Source organism: Chiroxiphia lanceolata, chromosome 13, assembly GCF_009829145.1.
Source record: "Chiroxiphia lanceolata isolate bChiLan1 chromosome 13, bChiLan1.pri, whole genome shotgun sequence".
Lineage (NCBI taxonomy): Eukaryota > Metazoa > Chordata > Aves > Passeriformes > Pipridae > Chiroxiphia > Chiroxiphia lanceolata.
Window position 1 is genome coordinate 11,368,798 of NC_045649.1, and position 17,226 is coordinate 11,386,023.

Sequence of the window (17,226 nt, forward strand, 5' to 3'; positions counted from 1 at the left end):
TAAACCACAGATCTGATAAGGTTGATTACTCTGATGTATTGCCATGTATATAAATACTGGTGGTAACTCTAAATGAGCTGCCACCTCGATGCTGCAGGTGTGCATTCAGAAACACGAGCTCAGGTGTGCATTCAGAAACACGAGCTCTGGCACCAGAAAGCTCCACAAAGTGATTGCAATAAAAGTGCAGTATCACCTCACTCCCCTGCTTCTGACTGCAGAGGTGGGTTACCCCAGGTTAGCTCAGAGATCCTTTGCAGAGCAGCACACCCTTATATGCTGTGCTCTCGTACTCAGTCCTAAGACCTCAAACCCCAAGTTGCTCAAAAGAGAATACAGGCTTTTCAATTCACATATACTGTTTAAACTCAGCTTTCTCTTAGTGTGCAACCCACTATTTTAGACCTCACTCGATACCTTCTATTTCCATATGCTTTTATTGATGTAGTATTTTGCACCTTGAGCGCTCTTATTAGGAAATGGTACCTGCAGAATAAGACATTACAACGACCTTTTGTTTTGCTAAATATCAAACTCGACACTGCTACTTTTTCTAGTCTCGTACCCAAAGAGAAAAAAAAAAATCAATGAGGATGTTTATAAAGAGTCAGAAAGGAGTACTGGGCAGTAAGCTTGATTTGTTCTTTCCACACTTTAAACTCTTGGAATACCACTCTCTTAAAAATTGTTTTACTTTCAGTTTCTCCTAGGATAAGACAGGTGATGAGAAGGAATTACTTGTGTATTTTTTTGCACCTCTTACCCTTCCTTTTCTCTCGATTCCTCCTTCTCACCAGATTCCCATACATATGAATCACAAGAAAACAAAGAAAATAACAAAACCTCCCACTGAGATTGTGAACACACTGATCTTTCATATCTGAAAGATCAGAGCATATAACCACAATAGTTGTATCACCACAGTCAGATATTGCAGATATTAAGTCCCTATGAAAAGAGAGTATAAATCTGAGCTATTTTATGGCTTTTTGTTTTGTAATGTGGCAGAAGTTTAATACGATATACAGAGAACCATATTTAGAAATGAAATGCAAATAGGATTTTTAAGAAAAGCTTTGTTAAATATATAACATTTCCCTGAATATGGAGAATTCACATATGATTTATTTAGCAGTAAAGAAAAAAATAATCTGTTAAAAAACAAGATCAATTAATCACACTTATTAGTAAAATAGGGATAATCCCATAGTACTCTTTTCAGATTTATTTACTTTCAGAATATTACAAAAAATACAATAATGACAGCTAAGTCAATATAATGCTCTGTTTATACTGTATTGAAAAAGTTTTCTAACCAAAAAGGAGAAAAGGAAATGACATTAACAAAACTCTTATGATTCTGACTTGAAAAGTTTGCAGTTGAATTTGATTATGTTTAAATCAGATCTGTAACTACTGTAATTTCTCAATTCTCAGAATGTTTTGGTTAACCTGATAGCAAATCTTTGTCTTCTACTGCCTAGAACACCAACATCTTCAGAAATACTCCAGAAACTAATACCCAGATGAAACTTCAGCAGATTGCAACCCCATATTTCCTCATATGCTTTTTCCTTTGTCTCCAAATTTTGTTCAAGAATCCCTTATCACTCTTCTATAAAGAATTTTGATTAACTTCCATTAAGTGACTAATTCCTCAGATGTTATATTTCTGAGTGGTTCCATTGATGTATGACAATTACACCAGCTGACAAACAGCCACTGCATCACAAAAGAAATCCATATTTTTAATGACTCCCTTGCTGTCCTCCATGTACGTGTGCATGGCATGACACACAGCTTTCTACCATCTGCACCTCTTCCTTTAGAGATACGCATTTTGTTTTATAAATTGCTTGGCTGTGAGGTATCTTGACATTTGACATAACAGCAGGGCTGGGGGGGAGTGTAAGTGCTGATCATTAGATTATTGTTGAAGTATTCTCTCCTTTCCTCCCCTGCTCCCTGTGTTCCCTGGAGACACAGGTGTTAATAAAATCAAACAAAATGAAAATGGGTAAATTATTGCAAGCTATGAACACCTACATTGTGCCATGCCTCACTAGTTTCCAATACCACCTCATTCTTGAGACAACCGAAGAAAAAGATGCAATTTCATCGTGTAGACTGGGTGGTATAAGGAAAGGACAAAAGAGACAAGATATTGCAATCCAAAGGTCAGTGACCCACTCCCTTGTATAATTATAGCATTTCATTTATATCCTACGAATCTGTCTTTGGATGGCTGATAGTAAATTAGTAGCTAAAAAAGGGCAATTTTGAAAATTCCTTAATAACTGGTAATTTAGTTCTAAACCCGGAGCACCATATAAGGAGATGAGCACAACTACTCGTGTGTAATTTCTTTTCTAAAAATAATTTAAAAAATACTCAAATACTTAGATCAGATCTAGATCTGTGTCTCACTACTTTACTTCGGTAATCTTGAAAAGAGATTTAATACTTATTCTAAACACCATGTAGATTTTGTAGAGCTTCAAGGGTCTGAACCATTCTTGAGTGTAATACACATCCAATTCCATCTTCCATGATGGATGCATTTTATACATTTTTGAAATGTAAGCAGAATATTTTTGTGCTGCATTCCTCATTTCCCACAATCAAGTACATGCTAAACTCTTCCAAGAAGGTTTCATACAGTAAAAAAAAACTTTGTAAAAACATTAATGTTGGACTTTTTGCTAGCACATATTAACATCTTATACCCAGATTTGATGGTGGCCCACCTTTAGTAAGGAGTGGAGACCATAATTTTAACAGCCTGCTAGCTGTTGTAATTGGAGTAGTATTGTACAGCTCTCTAGAGTTTCATCTGCTGTACAACCAGATGAGCACAATAACAAATAAATTCTAGATCTGTAGAGCTGATCAAAGAATCCCTCAGTCTGCATTCATTCAGTCTATCATGCAATGCCAAGGACTTCCCAGGCTCACTCTCTTTGACACAGAAAAGTTTCACACTTAGATGCAAGGTACTAAAATGCCATAAATTATAAAATTTTATAAGAAACTGAATGGGAGACAATTTTCTCTAAAGAGCTGGTGGAACAGAACAAATCAAATGCTGCCTGTTAAGAATACTGGAAACTTAACTATTAAGGCCAGATACTGGAGAGAGCTACAACCCCTACAACTGCTGGCAGCCAGTCCCAGGTCACACCCATTTCATTTACATTCTAAATATTGACCAGAATTTTGAATTCAGGACTACAGCATCTTAGAAACAACCCAATAACTTTCCACTTGAAAAGCTGTCTAACTGTATTTATTTCAACCAGACCACAGTAATTAATATTTATGAGGATGAGTGAAAGAAGGATGCTCATAGCAAAAAGGGGATTATGAAAACGCAAGAATGTGCGAAGATGCCAATGGGACTGAACAAATGGCACCTGAGACATGCACACAGCAGCCCACAAAGTGAGAAAAGAACAGGACAACAGTGTATATGTAGCTGTCTACATAGAGAGGCACAGCAATACCCCTTTTTGAGCTTTGTTCCACGTGCAGTCCAGAAGAAGTTTTGGTACTCGTACCAAATACATTTACCACCACTTATTTAATGGGTTTATTTGACTGTTACAGACACCAGTATCTGAGACATCTCTGATTTCAGGCTAATCAAAGTAACAGTGGCTGGCACATGTTACATTCTTCAGTGGTAAGTACTAGATCTGTTACGGGTTTTAAATGTGCATGTGTTGCATATTTCTGGATTTATATCTTACATGAATATGACCAATAAAAAGTGGACAGAAGAAGAGAGCTCCGGAAAGAGCTTGTCAACAGCATTTTCAGGTGGGAAAAAAATGAAAAATAGGTGGGTTTGATCTGCAGAATGTGAAGTGTACAAAGTACAACAATTAAAACAGAAGGGTAGATACTCTGAGCTCATTAAAATTTCTTTTGAAGATGAAAGTCATTAGATTTCAATGAGACCTTGGAGCAGAAGCTCACATTGACATGAGAATATTTAACCTGTAGTCTACAGTGCTTCAAGCAACTGATAGTATGATAAATAATTGCTTGGCTGTAGTAACCACATAGAAGGAAAAAAGGATTACCCTAATCAAATACAGTCAGCGTGGTGTTGCCTGTCTCTGCGCTCCACATTTCATTCTGAAAGTTTGCAGTTATAAAAACGGAAATCCTGAGTTCTTAAAGAGGAAATTGTAAAGGATTTATTTTCCTGCCACCTCCAAGAAAACTTTGATAACATTCAGGGTCAGTCCTTCAGCTGGCATGATCAGCATAGCTGTGTGGAAGCCAGTGGATCATTGCCAATTTATAACAGCTGAATGTCTGATCTTACTACAGGGACAACTTTATTTTACAATTTTTATCTCTACCCTTTTTTTTTTTCTTTTCTCTTTAAATTAGGGTCATTCATTAATAGCCAAATACAGTATTTGTTGTCAGGAATACCTGTTCCTCAATGTACAACACTCATTTTCATGTTAGTGAGTTGCACCGGTGATTAATTCTTGCTCATATTTCAGTACCAAAGCAAAGCACACGCCAGGACTGTACAGTGCCCTACAGGTATTTTTTTATGTTATATCTTAGTAGACAAAGGGGAACTCCCTCCACTTGGGCTCAGAGCTGAAAAAAAGCAAATACTGATCTTAACAGAGGACTAAAAACATAGATAATAGATCCTCTTGAAAAGGCAGAGCAAGCTTGTCTTAAGCAGCAATATGATGCTGCCCATGCAGTCAGGGGTGAAAGCACAGTATGCCCTTTCTCACAGGAGAAGATGCCATTTCCATAAGAAGCCATATGTAAAGGCAATGGGAAAAAAACTTCAAAGCATTTCCTAGTCAATCTCTTTGCACTTTCCTAAACACCCAGATCCTGACTACACAGTGCTCAGGAATGTTGTACCAAGCCCTATTTTCATCCTGGGCAGCATGATCCCTACATAAAATACTGCTATAGAAGAACCTACTTTTCTTTTTTAGCATATAGGTGCTTGCTGCATGAGTCAAGAGGATAAAATTAAGACAACACTCTGAACTAAGAGACTGCCCCTGAAGGGCTATGCAGGCAGCTTTCATTTCATTTAGCACACACTACACAAATTTCATACCTTTCTAATCCTAGGCAGTGCTTCCTTGAGCCCAGAATTCTTTCTTCTAACAAAAAGATAAAAACCTTTATGGCTTACTCTGAAACTGGTGTCAGCAAGCAGTGGCCTCAGTGGCTCAGTCCATAGTGAAAGAGCTCGTGGGTACCACCCCCCCCAAGCAGCCCCACTCACTCACCAGTCCACTGACACATCTCTTCACATCCCCATGGCTCCTGAGCTGCATACAGTCAGCAACTTTTTCTGACCAAACTCAAAAATGGCAGCTTCCTCAAATCAAGTTCCTGCTGTTTCACTTCACAGCTTTCCCTCATTAAGGTAACGAGACACAATTCCCAGGCTCTCCTTACTACTGTCCTGCCAGTACTGGTAGGGAATCAATTCCCCTGTAGTTGTGTAATACACAAAAACCAAATTCTGAAAAGAAGTCATGTAGGAAGGAAAAATGAAAACATTTTATCCTGCATATGTTGAAAAAAGCAGTTATTTTCTTCCATTTTTCCCCTATAAAGAAAATGCGGATTCTGTGAATCCTCTTAATTTTGACAACAATCTTCTTTGCCTTCTTTGACAAAGTACATTTCTGACTGACCTTAGTTCCATAAACTGACCTGAGTTCTGTAAGTCCACAGAACAGCCAAGAAGCCTGTTGGTAAGCTATTGCTAGAGTGATGCTACACCAATATCCACTCACTTCTAAAAAGAAAATAAAGGGGAAAAAACCCCCGGATCTATGACAAAAATATGTGAATAAAAATCTAGCTATCTTTAGCTAAAATAGCCCTAAAAACAATATCCCAAGAGATTATAGCTCTAGGGCTGGAAGAAGAGTCACTGGACAAAGATGGAGAGGGGATAGGGCAGTAGTCAGGAAAGAAGCCAAGTCAGAAATCAGAAGTCCTATGGGAACCTGGCAGAGACCATGCAGGCTGAGCTAATGCCATCACTGGGAAAGGGGAAATGTGGATGGTCTCCTTCAGTCAGCTTGTGCAATCTTCCAGAAAGATCTGATTAATTCAAGGAATGAAGTTGTAGCTGGTTTATTTCCCCCCTTAGTAATAACAGCTTTACTAAACTTCACATTTATCTTTGCCACAACAATAAAACCAAACCAAACCATCCAACCAGCCAAACACAAACCAACAAAAAACCACACCACCCCCCTCCCCAAACTATCTCTTTAAAAAATAATCCGTTTCAGTAAAATATCTCCCCAAATCCCAACATCAGCAAGGTTTGCTTCAAGAGAACAATTTAAAAGCCACATTTAATCTTTAGATAAGTGGTCAAATACCACTGAAATTGTGGTACTTGCAAACAAATTTTAAATTTAACCTCTTGGATGCACAACTGGGGCACACAGGCCTGCCCCAGAGTGCATGGTTACAGTGATGAGCATTATAAGGGAGATATTTTTGTCTGTATGCTACATATTACCTTCCAACTGCAGTATATAAAGAGAATGATTTGAACAATGAACTAAGTAATTAGAGCTTGACAGAAAAGGGTTTGGAAAGTCAGTTTTTTATTTAAATGAGAATGGAATGATTGGAAAAGATTATGAGGGATGGCCTTCAAAACTACTCAGAGGATCCACCATCCCAATAATCTGCTCATTTGACTGGTAATGGAAACAACCATAGTTCCATTTCTTGCTCTGGTATAACATGCTCAGTCTGCATTTCTTTTTCTCAGGTGACTGCCTGGACCACCACTGTCGTGTTTGGGCATATTTGTGTTGATGTGCTTTTCTAGACCTTTTACAAAATACTGATGAAAATACCCACTGAATTATGTTTTCCCACAAATCATTTGCAAGGGCAGGTGAACCCAAAAGTTAAGAATAACCTATCATCCTAGAATGTACTCTGTTAACCAGTGATACCTGAGAGCTAAACACTACAACCTTTCTGAAAAATTTGTTCTTATTGAATCTTGAGATTTCACCTTGATAAGCACTAACTACCGAGCTACTATCTGTTTTGTTGCAAAGGAGGTATTTTGCTATCTTTTTTTTTTTTTTTCTGGACATTGCACTACTGGTGAAACTGAGAAAAGCTTGTTAGGAGCCTATATCACTGGAATATTCCCTATCTGCTCCTGTGTGAGTGGTGGTTTTGCACAGAAATACGAATTTATTTTGTTACATTTAGCTGCTGAAAAAATGTTGGTGTACAAGATCTCACGTGGGAATTCCTTCTGTGACTGTTCTATGGTAAGAGCAGTAAAGACAAGGCCATGACAGTGGCTCACTATGATAAAACTTTGCCCCAGTCACAGGTAAAAGTTTCAGCGGAACCATGTGCTCCGCATTTGCAAACACTGTTAAAAACAGGTTTTATTAACAACAATAAAACCTCCCCAGAACTCAGGAAAAAACCCTCCTATTATAACTTTAAATAATTCAAGCAAATCGAACACTTTCCGGAATATATTCTGAGATAAGAATGTTTTCTAATTATTTGAGAAAGGAAGGGGGGAAAAAGGCTAAAATATTAGGGTAAACTTAGATAAAATCCTCCCAGTACATCAATGAGTAGCTGTCACTCTAAACACTGTACATTTAAGACCCCTATCTCAAAATATAGATACTTCTTTGCTGGTTTGTTACTGTGCAGCCCCACAACCAGACTATCTAGGACTAAATCTGAAAACAGAATTCAGGCACACTGTAGCATTTAATGTTTAGAAAATCCTTTGCCCTTGTAGTATTTGTAATCTTATTATGTTAAATTTAGCTGGTCGAATTCTGCTCTTACTTGTACTTCACATCTGTCAACTTAGAGTGTACAATGCATACATCAAGGCAGCATTTAGCTCAGCACAGGGAGAGATTTGATATTTGAAATACATTTTATCTTTTGAAAGGCATACTTTTCCCAATAATAAATGTTGAAACAAAGTTCCCCAGGGTCATGCAATCTGCGTTCTTTCCCACTCAGCTGAAGATGATATTAAGGAGCTAAAATGAGAGAAATATTGTCATTTGGTTATGTAGTGTAACGTGCTTGAATTCATTCTTCTGACACTTTGGACACTTTGTTTAACAAGGGAATCAACACGAGCACACGAGCTCCGGGTACTTGCAGGCTGAGAGCTCGTGACAAGACTGAATTGTCAGCTGAAGGCTGTGTGTGCCACCAGGCTGACAAACACCCCCTGCACCACGGGCCGGGAGAGGACCCGGTGCCTGGTGAAGGCAGACCTCTAGCAGCTGGTAAAACAGTAGCACTGCAGGCAGCTGCTGGCCTTATTTGTCAGACAACAGCTGCAGACATCAAAGAGAATAAAGAGAAAGAGGAAGGTGGAAAGACTGAGGTAAAAAAGGAATTCAGTCTACAGTGTTTTTATGAAGTAGATAAGTTACTTTTTAATTATATAAACATATTCTAATATTACCAGTTTGCCTTTTATGAAGAAATATTAAAAATACTTGCAAATATATACACATAGAGCACTAAGTCCTCAAACAGCCTACTGGAGTCCCAGAGTTTAGAATTAGATGGTTGAGGCCAATATAATCCTTCCCATATACAAAGTTAGGGATATTATAGTTTGGTCTTCTGAAACTGTTCCAAACACTTCATAGTTTTAACAGCATTAGTTTGATGTGTTCAATGCTATCAGTTAAAACACTGAGATTTAAATTTTAAAATGAAATTTCACAGATAAAAACATTAGGATAGTTCTGTCAGCTATAATACTGGAATGCACATGCATACAACATTATATAACGTCAAATTCAAACAGACCATTAGAAAATATCAATTGGTGTATTCAATGGCTTGTTTTCCAACTTGATTCCCACAAGAATCTCAACAAAAAATTGTCAGTCCTATTTTTTCCACATTGTATTTTTTTCATTTCTAATTGTTTCTAATTCTTCACAGAAGCACTTTTAATTCAGCTAGCCAGTATAATATAGTACACATAATATTTTGCAAGAGGCAGCTTCTGCAACTGCCTTTATACCCTTAGGCTTTGTGACTTGACGTCATAATAGTCTTGATTTATTAGAAGATAAACCTTTCTCAATGTTTTTTCCTTTTAAATAGTGAACTGTAAATAACCTAAGCAATATGAAAAATGCTAAATAGCTCCTCTGAAATTCTAATGGAGATTGTCTACAGTTATATCACCCACTGCAGAATCCTTGCTGCTGATGCTTTACCTGCATATGTGGAATGTATAGGAATGTAACCTGCGCATGTGCACATATCTCTGAGTTGATCTGCTGAGACACAGAAATTTGGGTTGGGCGCAACCAGCACGTTCCAAAACATATAGAGAGATTATTTTGCTGTTTTGGGGGCTTATAGATTTTTACTTGAATATTCAAGGTAAATATACATATAATACACATGTAATTCAACCAACAGTGTCTTTGTCTTTTTCCTTATTGACAAATCTTGAATTATTTCAGTTCTGTGGTTTTGCTGGTCCAAGCTTCCCAACTGTCAAATCATCACTGAGGTAACCTTGCTGCAAAGTTTAGCTCCAGTCAGTCTTCATTTTCTATCAGCCACAGCATTTTCTGCCTATGCTTACACGTTGGTAGGTAAATGTCTCAGCACACCTTGATGTCAGCAGCCAAGCCCAGATGGAGAGAGGGCTGACTGGGCCATGCACCTTGATCCCTGTGTTTAGACCTCTAGCTCTGACCATATTAACTCAACTCCTAGACAACCACACTTTCCCAATTACTCCACTGTTTTCCCTTCCCCACAGGCACCATCTCTAGCACATTCTGCTACTGAGCAAGCTCAGTTCCATCGGCCTTTATTTATAAGTTATGATCAAAGCTTGTAGGGCTCAGAAGCTCTTTTCTCCCTGGCAGCCCTAACCAAATCACTTTTCCGGACTTGACATTCTTCAGAACCCTGCCAGGCTTTTCTACCACCAACCCACTATTTCCAGAATGCAGTTAAGTACTTATCACTTAAAATTTTAAATGTTAATTGCTTAGTAATGAAAACTTCAATTGATCGGAGATTAAACTTTAACTGCTAAGTGACTGGCAGAGTTCTAGCCCATCATAATAATTAAAATTCACTCCTATAACATTTTTAAATGTCCTTAGTATGAACACAATTCTATACTCAAGTGTGTAAAGGCCTAGATACAAGGTGGTTGTTTCAAGTTTTTCTAAGATTGAACACAAAAACATGTGACTGAATTAGCAATTGCTAATTTGGGATTAAGTAAAATCTTAGTGTTCATCTCAGAAATGTCTAAATCATTAAAAATCATATCCCCCATTCCTTTATTTCATCTGCTTGTATTCTCAGGTAAATTGATCCCTCTCAAAAATGTATTTCTCAAGAGAAAATTCTTAGTTTGCTCCTAACCTGCTGTTCAGGATGGAGACTTGTGTTCTCACTTTGATAGGTCTACTATTGATTGCCAAAGCTACTGTGTAACCTGAGGAACTTTTCTCACCTTCTAAAACAGTATTCTGATCTAAATTTTCACAAATTCAGAGGAAATACTGCCAGAAGTGAAGCAGCTAATTTCCTGTATATTCTGCTCTTTTACTGCAGGTGTTAATGTAGAGATGTTTAATACAATGTTACTTGTGAGACACTGGATTGTACAGGATAAGGAAAAGGAAAAAAAGGCAAACTGAATTCCTAACACATCATTAACTAATCAACTAGAAATTGGATTGGACTGAATTCCTCTTTCTAGTTTTTAGAAATTGCAGAAAAAACATCATGAAAACATGCAAGACAAAGCACCAAGTCTATACTCCTTAGCATCTCTTAATTGTATTTAGTCCATGTTCAAAATCCCAACCCATTTCTTTAAGATCTCTCTCATGTCACAAGAGTTTTGCAGAGGGTTTGGACATGGTTCCCAAACACAGACCAAGCATGGCTTCTTTTGCTTTTACCTTCAGGGCCACAATATGAGAAGCTTCTGGCACTCTGATCTTCTGTCACTTTTTAATGCAAACTCTGGAAGTTCACGGACAGAACGCTGCACAATCTGAGGAAGATAAATCACAGTTACTTCAAGCCAGCTGACAGCAGTTTAAGCAGCTGCAATCATCAACCACCAAGGGAGTTTCTTCTTTTATCTTACTAAATGCAAAAGTATACCAGGAACTGGTAATATCACTGGACTATCAGGAGTCCTGCTTTTACATAAATATCAGCAAGCGGTAAGTAAATTCTGTTGACGAAATGTAATAAAACAAAGACGGTTTCAAATATGACCATTCCCTGATGCATTCTGCAGCCCCGTCTTACTCACTTATTGCATGCTGCTGAGATTATAAGGTTTGCTTTTATCTGTCAGAAATCAATATTTCAAACATCGGATAAAAGAGGAAATTGAACTGGGAATAGGCTGAAGTGCTGTAAAAACTACAAAGCACAATTATCAAAAAGCACTTAAAGTACTTAATAGGACACACATATAAAAATGCTCAAATTAATGTCAGGGAACTATAATGAGAACTTTTTCTATGCTTTTTGATCCAAATGCAATGTAATTCGAGTGCAGCCTGGTCAGTCAATACAGTTTTCAATTTATATGAAACCCTAAGGATTTCTAGCAATCCATTTGCTAGAACTGAACCATTACATATGATTGGTTAATATTTCAATTTATTGAAAATACATTATTTTGTGTAAAGTGTTTAAGTTGTTGAGGTTTAATCATTACAAACAGTTATGATAAAAATAGATCTTTGGATAAACAAAGACCCCACAGTCAAGCTTTTAATAAATACTAGTATAACTAGAAAATTGGATTTTAAAAGGAATAGACATAAGGAAACACTGCAGATATGGGGTGGTGAGATAAGAAGGAAATGTTGTATAGAATAGATCTTTATCAGCACACATTAAGCTGAGATGGAACCTCTTTGAAAAATGTTGGAAACCATAGTTATTTTATGCAAAAAAACCCACCCTCACTATTAACTTTAGTACATTCCCCTTAGATTTATACATTCATTTATCACCTTTAATGCTATTGAGCTGGAGGTCTTTACAAAACTCTGCTAGATCAGAAATCACTGTAAATGAGTGTGTACATATCTGTATGCACATAGCAGCATCCATGGAAAAGGCATCAAGTGACTTTAGAAAATTTGATATGAAATATGAAGAGCTGCAACACACAGAGGGGTTATAGCTGTGATTTGAGCAACCAAGATGCACCTTCACTAAATGGCTGTGTCAAACTGCACCACTCTCTCCTAACCTACACCCCACATTTTTAATAAGGAACAAGAAGGAACTCTTGGAAGTCTTTGTGAAAAGTTATTCTTAACATTTATACTTTACTTTTACACTTCAACCACAACACTTCTTTCATATGAAGGAACCTTAGCTTAATCACAATTAAAATGTGCTTGTTATTGGAAATACACCAAAATCCCTGAACTATGGATCAGACTTTTATTTCCACTAGCAGACAAACTGTTTCATTGGCCAAACACCTTCCCACCACTTTTCCTCATTATAGTTTTGAGCTTCATCCAGTACAACCTCTTGGTTAATACACGTACTTCCTCTGTCATCCAGGCTAAGTCTTCTGTTGCTTCTTCCATTTTCAAGATGCAAAATTGAATTTCAGTCCCTAGAATCCTAATTTGGATCATAATTCACTGCTTTAAATTCATCCTCCCTATCCTTTACATTTTTTCTTACATCTTTTCTTTTCCTGCTTATCTCCTTATTCGTCTGTCTCACTCCCACCCCCCCAATATATCTACTTTCTGAATACTTGCTTTCCCTTTAATACTTGTAAGAAATTCCATGAGCTGCTAAGTGGGGAAGTAAATGTAAAAAAAAAGTAATATTACACACAAACTGCTATTTGTATCTTGTGTTTAACAGCAATTTAAACACATAAACAAAGAATGAAGTATGCACAAGTCATGCAAAAATAATGTATATGCATACACAAAAAGGAAAGTGAACAGAAAGCCAAAAATGTATCCATGAGTATATGGTTTGAAATATAACATATGTTTGCTATCTCCCAATGTGGCATTTATATTTTCACAGTTACATATTATATAAATCATGTAACTGCTGGTTACTCATGAAGCTGGATAAAGCCAAAACAAAATGGATCAAACCCTGTAATCCAAACCCTGATATGCAACACAGAAGTTTTGTTTGAATAATGGAAATAAACATTGAGAGTTGGGACAAGTGTATCTGTATCATTTCAGACAGCTGTTGTTTAACCTGCTCCTGCAGATTTCCAAAGACAGAGACTTCTAAATTTCCCAGGCTATATATTTCAGTGCTTTATTATCTCACTATTATAAAAATCGGGTTGTTTTGTGGGTTTTCTTAAGTCCAACCTAGATCTTTGCTGCTATAATTGTAGTCCTACTTCTTGACCTATTTCATGTGATGAAGAAGAGGTTATAGTATTCCTTTTTGCAACAAATTTGACTATGTAAACACAGCCATCACACAGCTTCTTTCCAGCGCACAGGTTCTGTGAATGGTACAATCAGGCTCTGATCTAGAAAGTTAATGACTTACACAATTCTCCAAGTCAAGTAGCACAATAAACAGCCAAAATCTGTCTTCTAATAATTCTGGTCTTGCGTATGCTAAGCAAAATGTAACGATTTAATTGAGGGAACTGGGGAAGAAATCCCCTAAAAACAGAGTTTTCACATGTTAAAACAATGTTGACAAGACTGAAAATAAACAGATTGCTTCAGCTGGATTCTGTATTCACTTGAATGGTGTCTTGAGTTTTTGGATTTCCTGAACCAAGAGTGGTTTCCTAAATCAACAGAATCATCACAAAAAATACAACCTTTTCCAAATAGTACATATTTCCAAATAACAAAGTAATAAAAATATTTTGTTTTAAAAGACAGTCTGAACAGAAAACATCCTATGATGCGGTAAGGCAATTGTAGTTATGGCACTCATAATTGCATAATGCACTTCACAGATGCTTCTTCTATTGCACCTTATTGTATTTTTTCCTTCAATTATTAAATTCAGAGGCTTAACATCGAAAGAAAATGCACTTGTCTTTACATGCACTTGAATTGTTACTGCCATTTAGAACTAATCAATGTTTTCTTTAGTACCATAATAGCTTATTTGCAAAGCACCTCTTTAAGAAAATTTACATGGTATTCTGGAAGTAAACATGTTTCACATTCTAAGAAAAACTCTCAATAAAGAGAAAGAGGGCTTCGTTCTCATATCAAAGTTCAGTGCAACTAAAGTGACTTCAAGAGCTTAAAAAATTGTGCACAAAGGGAGTTGCTACTAGATTATACCCCTCTGTTCATAAATAATACAAGGAAAAACCATGCATTGTACACAATCCTTCTATCCCTAGAGAAGTCCAGGAAATTAATTTTCAAGAGCTCAGCACATAAATATATGCTTTCATTGATGCTAAGAGGAAAACAAACATTTAAAATCTTATTATTAACCTGTGTTTAAATATACATTCCTGAAAAACTTTATATCACTCCTGACTTGGATGTTCAACTACATAAAACTCATAGGACACCAAGGTCTCACTGAGTGGTGGAAAGCCCAAGTAACTCCAGTAAAGTCAGTATATGCACTCTGAGTGCTGTTTGACACAAACGGGAATGTTCACACCACTTTCCTCTAGGAATATAAGGGAGGTTTTTAAATTAGTCTCTGTAGACTCCTTCAGAAGGAGGTCAGAGAAACAAAACTGAGTAATATGAGTACACCTAATGGCTCAGTATCTGCAGTTACTTAACAAAGAGAAGTTTTAATGAAGGATAAACAAAGTTTGCACAAAACTCACAGGCAGGATTTATGATTTCTAATGAAACATGTAAACCTCTACTGCTTTAATAAGTAGATCAACTGCAGTTCAAGCTATGCCTGTTCTTAAATACATGTAAACCCATTGATTCTAGTAGGGTAGCAAGCTTATCACTGGGATGAAAGTTATAAAAACCAAGCTAATAGGGAATATCATAATTGAACATTTTTAAATAGAAATGATATTAAAATGCTTATGCTCAGAACTGAGAACTTGAAACAGTTTGCCCCCTGTACCTGGTTTGGCTTTACTCTGATACCTGTCTGTTGTAACTCTGCAGAATATTTGGTTCATTTGGGTGACACAGCCTTTTGTAGAATAACAGTTCTGTCTCAGTGACACCTTCTGCTTATGCTTCCAGAGTCTCTACCCCTGCTTTGAGCTAGGCATTGTTCTCAGTCGAATGTTACTAAAAATAGTAGTGGCAGCAGGTGATTTGCTTTCCAATTTTAGTTATGCAGAAGATGCAGTGAGGGGCTGTTCTTCAAAGCTTTGTAGCTTTGGAAATACATCTTAAAATTACCCAAGAAGCTGACTGCCTTAACCAGCAGAGCTGTAGCATAAACTGGGTAACTGCATGCACAGCTAAGTACAAACAGCAGTAGCAGAAGGTACAGGCCTTGTGGGCAAACAGTGGTATTCCCTTCCCCCTCTACATACAGCATATTTTTAAAAATATGACTCTATTGCAAATATAATGAGCAAAAATGGATGAATTTTAAAGCAAGGATGCAGACTTTAAACAAGTTATTCACCTAACCAGACAGTTCACAGAGAGAATTTCTTACCACTGAAAATGTGGGGTTCAAAAATACATGTATTTGAAGATGAGCCTAGAAAGAAGAAACAGACATTAAAAATTTGCAAAGTTGCAATTAATAAAATAAGCCGAGTTGAGGAACACAGAGGACCAAGCTTTGTCAAAAGAAAGAAACAGAATTATAATTGAAAGCATTGGATGCAGGGACTGCCACAAAGTAATGCGACAACCTATGGCAAAGCATTTGCCACCAATTTATTTGCTGCTGAAGACTGAACAGACTGAAGTCTTGATCCTTTGCTAAATTACATGTTTCAGAATTAATCCTGTAGCCTGCAGCAGGTAGCAGATGCTTTAAAGGGTGACTTAGAGCGGACAGTCACCTATTACTGCTCATTATTTAATAGGACTGCTTTAACTCTACTGCAGTTGCCTCCATCGTTGGATACTTTCTCTTACAGGTTTGTATTTTCACAGATCTTTTCCTGGGTTTCAGACCCGCTTCCAGATTATTACATTGGCTGCAGTTGGCCCAGTGTATAACAAGCAGCAGCTGGGAGAAATTTCCTGTACAATTTGTCCTAGATGGGCTTTACCAAAAGCATGATTTTTTTTCTTGTCATCTAGTTATTGTCAGATCGCAGCTGACAAATTTATGGATATGTTTTCAATATCCTTCACGGTCAGTTGTGTGCAGCACAGAAGGAAAATATGCAGCTTATAACCAAAAAAGCTGTTAAATTATATAATTAATTAGTATGTGATGAATTAGATAATTCTGTTTGCAAAGTTAAAACCATGTAAAAGTTGCAATGTAGGGCAATAGAGACTAGCAGAAAGGACAGAGATGACAAATCTTCTGTGTATTTGCTTATCTAGAATAGCCAAGAAATTACAGCATCAAGTGATCCAACAAATCTGAGGCAAAGCCTCATGCAATTAAAATTAATTTAATTTTTGCTGAGCTTTATTTCTCCTTTAATAAGATGAGAAAGTTTTTCTTTTTCAGTGATGCTCTATTTCTGTGAATGTGATTTTCATTGGTTCATCTCTGTTTTTTTAGAGAAATATGCACAGAACGGCAAGGGGAAAGCTTATCAATTTCAGCAAATTCAAGGAACTCCACTGAATTCAGTAGAGTTGTTTTTCACTCTAACTGGCAACACATTTTGGTTCATATTCTTCTACAGCATCAGAAATCTGAAAATCAGTAGCCACGTTATATATAGGACTATTTCCTGCACAAGGTTTAAATTGTATTTTTCAGTACACTTGTATCCATGAGTTTGGAATCTATTACTTTTATCATCTGGAATGTACAGCCAATATTTTGCATTTTCAATCTGGAAAACAATTTAATATGGGCCAGCAGAATAATTTTATATTTTATCAGTTTATTATATCTAACTACTAATGATATGTAGCATCTATCACATAGTGCATGTCCTCTGCCATTATAGAAAACAATTCATTCCCTGATTTCCTTTTATTAACCAAGAATATCTTTCCAGCTGGTCTTTAATTAAATATTTCATTAAAGATCATTAAGGAATTA

General features: G+C 36.8%; 1 long non-coding RNA gene across 3 annotated transcripts in view; it reads right to left on the reverse strand.

Moving 5' to 3' along the window:
* Positions 1-17,226, reverse strand: part of LOC116793276 — an 86,058-nt gene that overhangs the window by 42,932 nt on the left and 25,900 nt on the right. For 2 of the 3 annotated variants that reach the window (XR_004359421.1, XR_004359422.1), the window contains 2 exons: positions 15,700-15,744; positions 8,515-11,095 (listed from right to left, as the gene is read on the reverse strand). This is a non-coding gene — a long non-coding RNA (uncharacterized LOC116793276). Of the gene's footprint in view, positions 1-8,514; positions 11,096-15,699; positions 15,745-17,226 lie in introns of those variants that run through there. The other variant, XR_004359423.1, reaches the window with a different exon arrangement.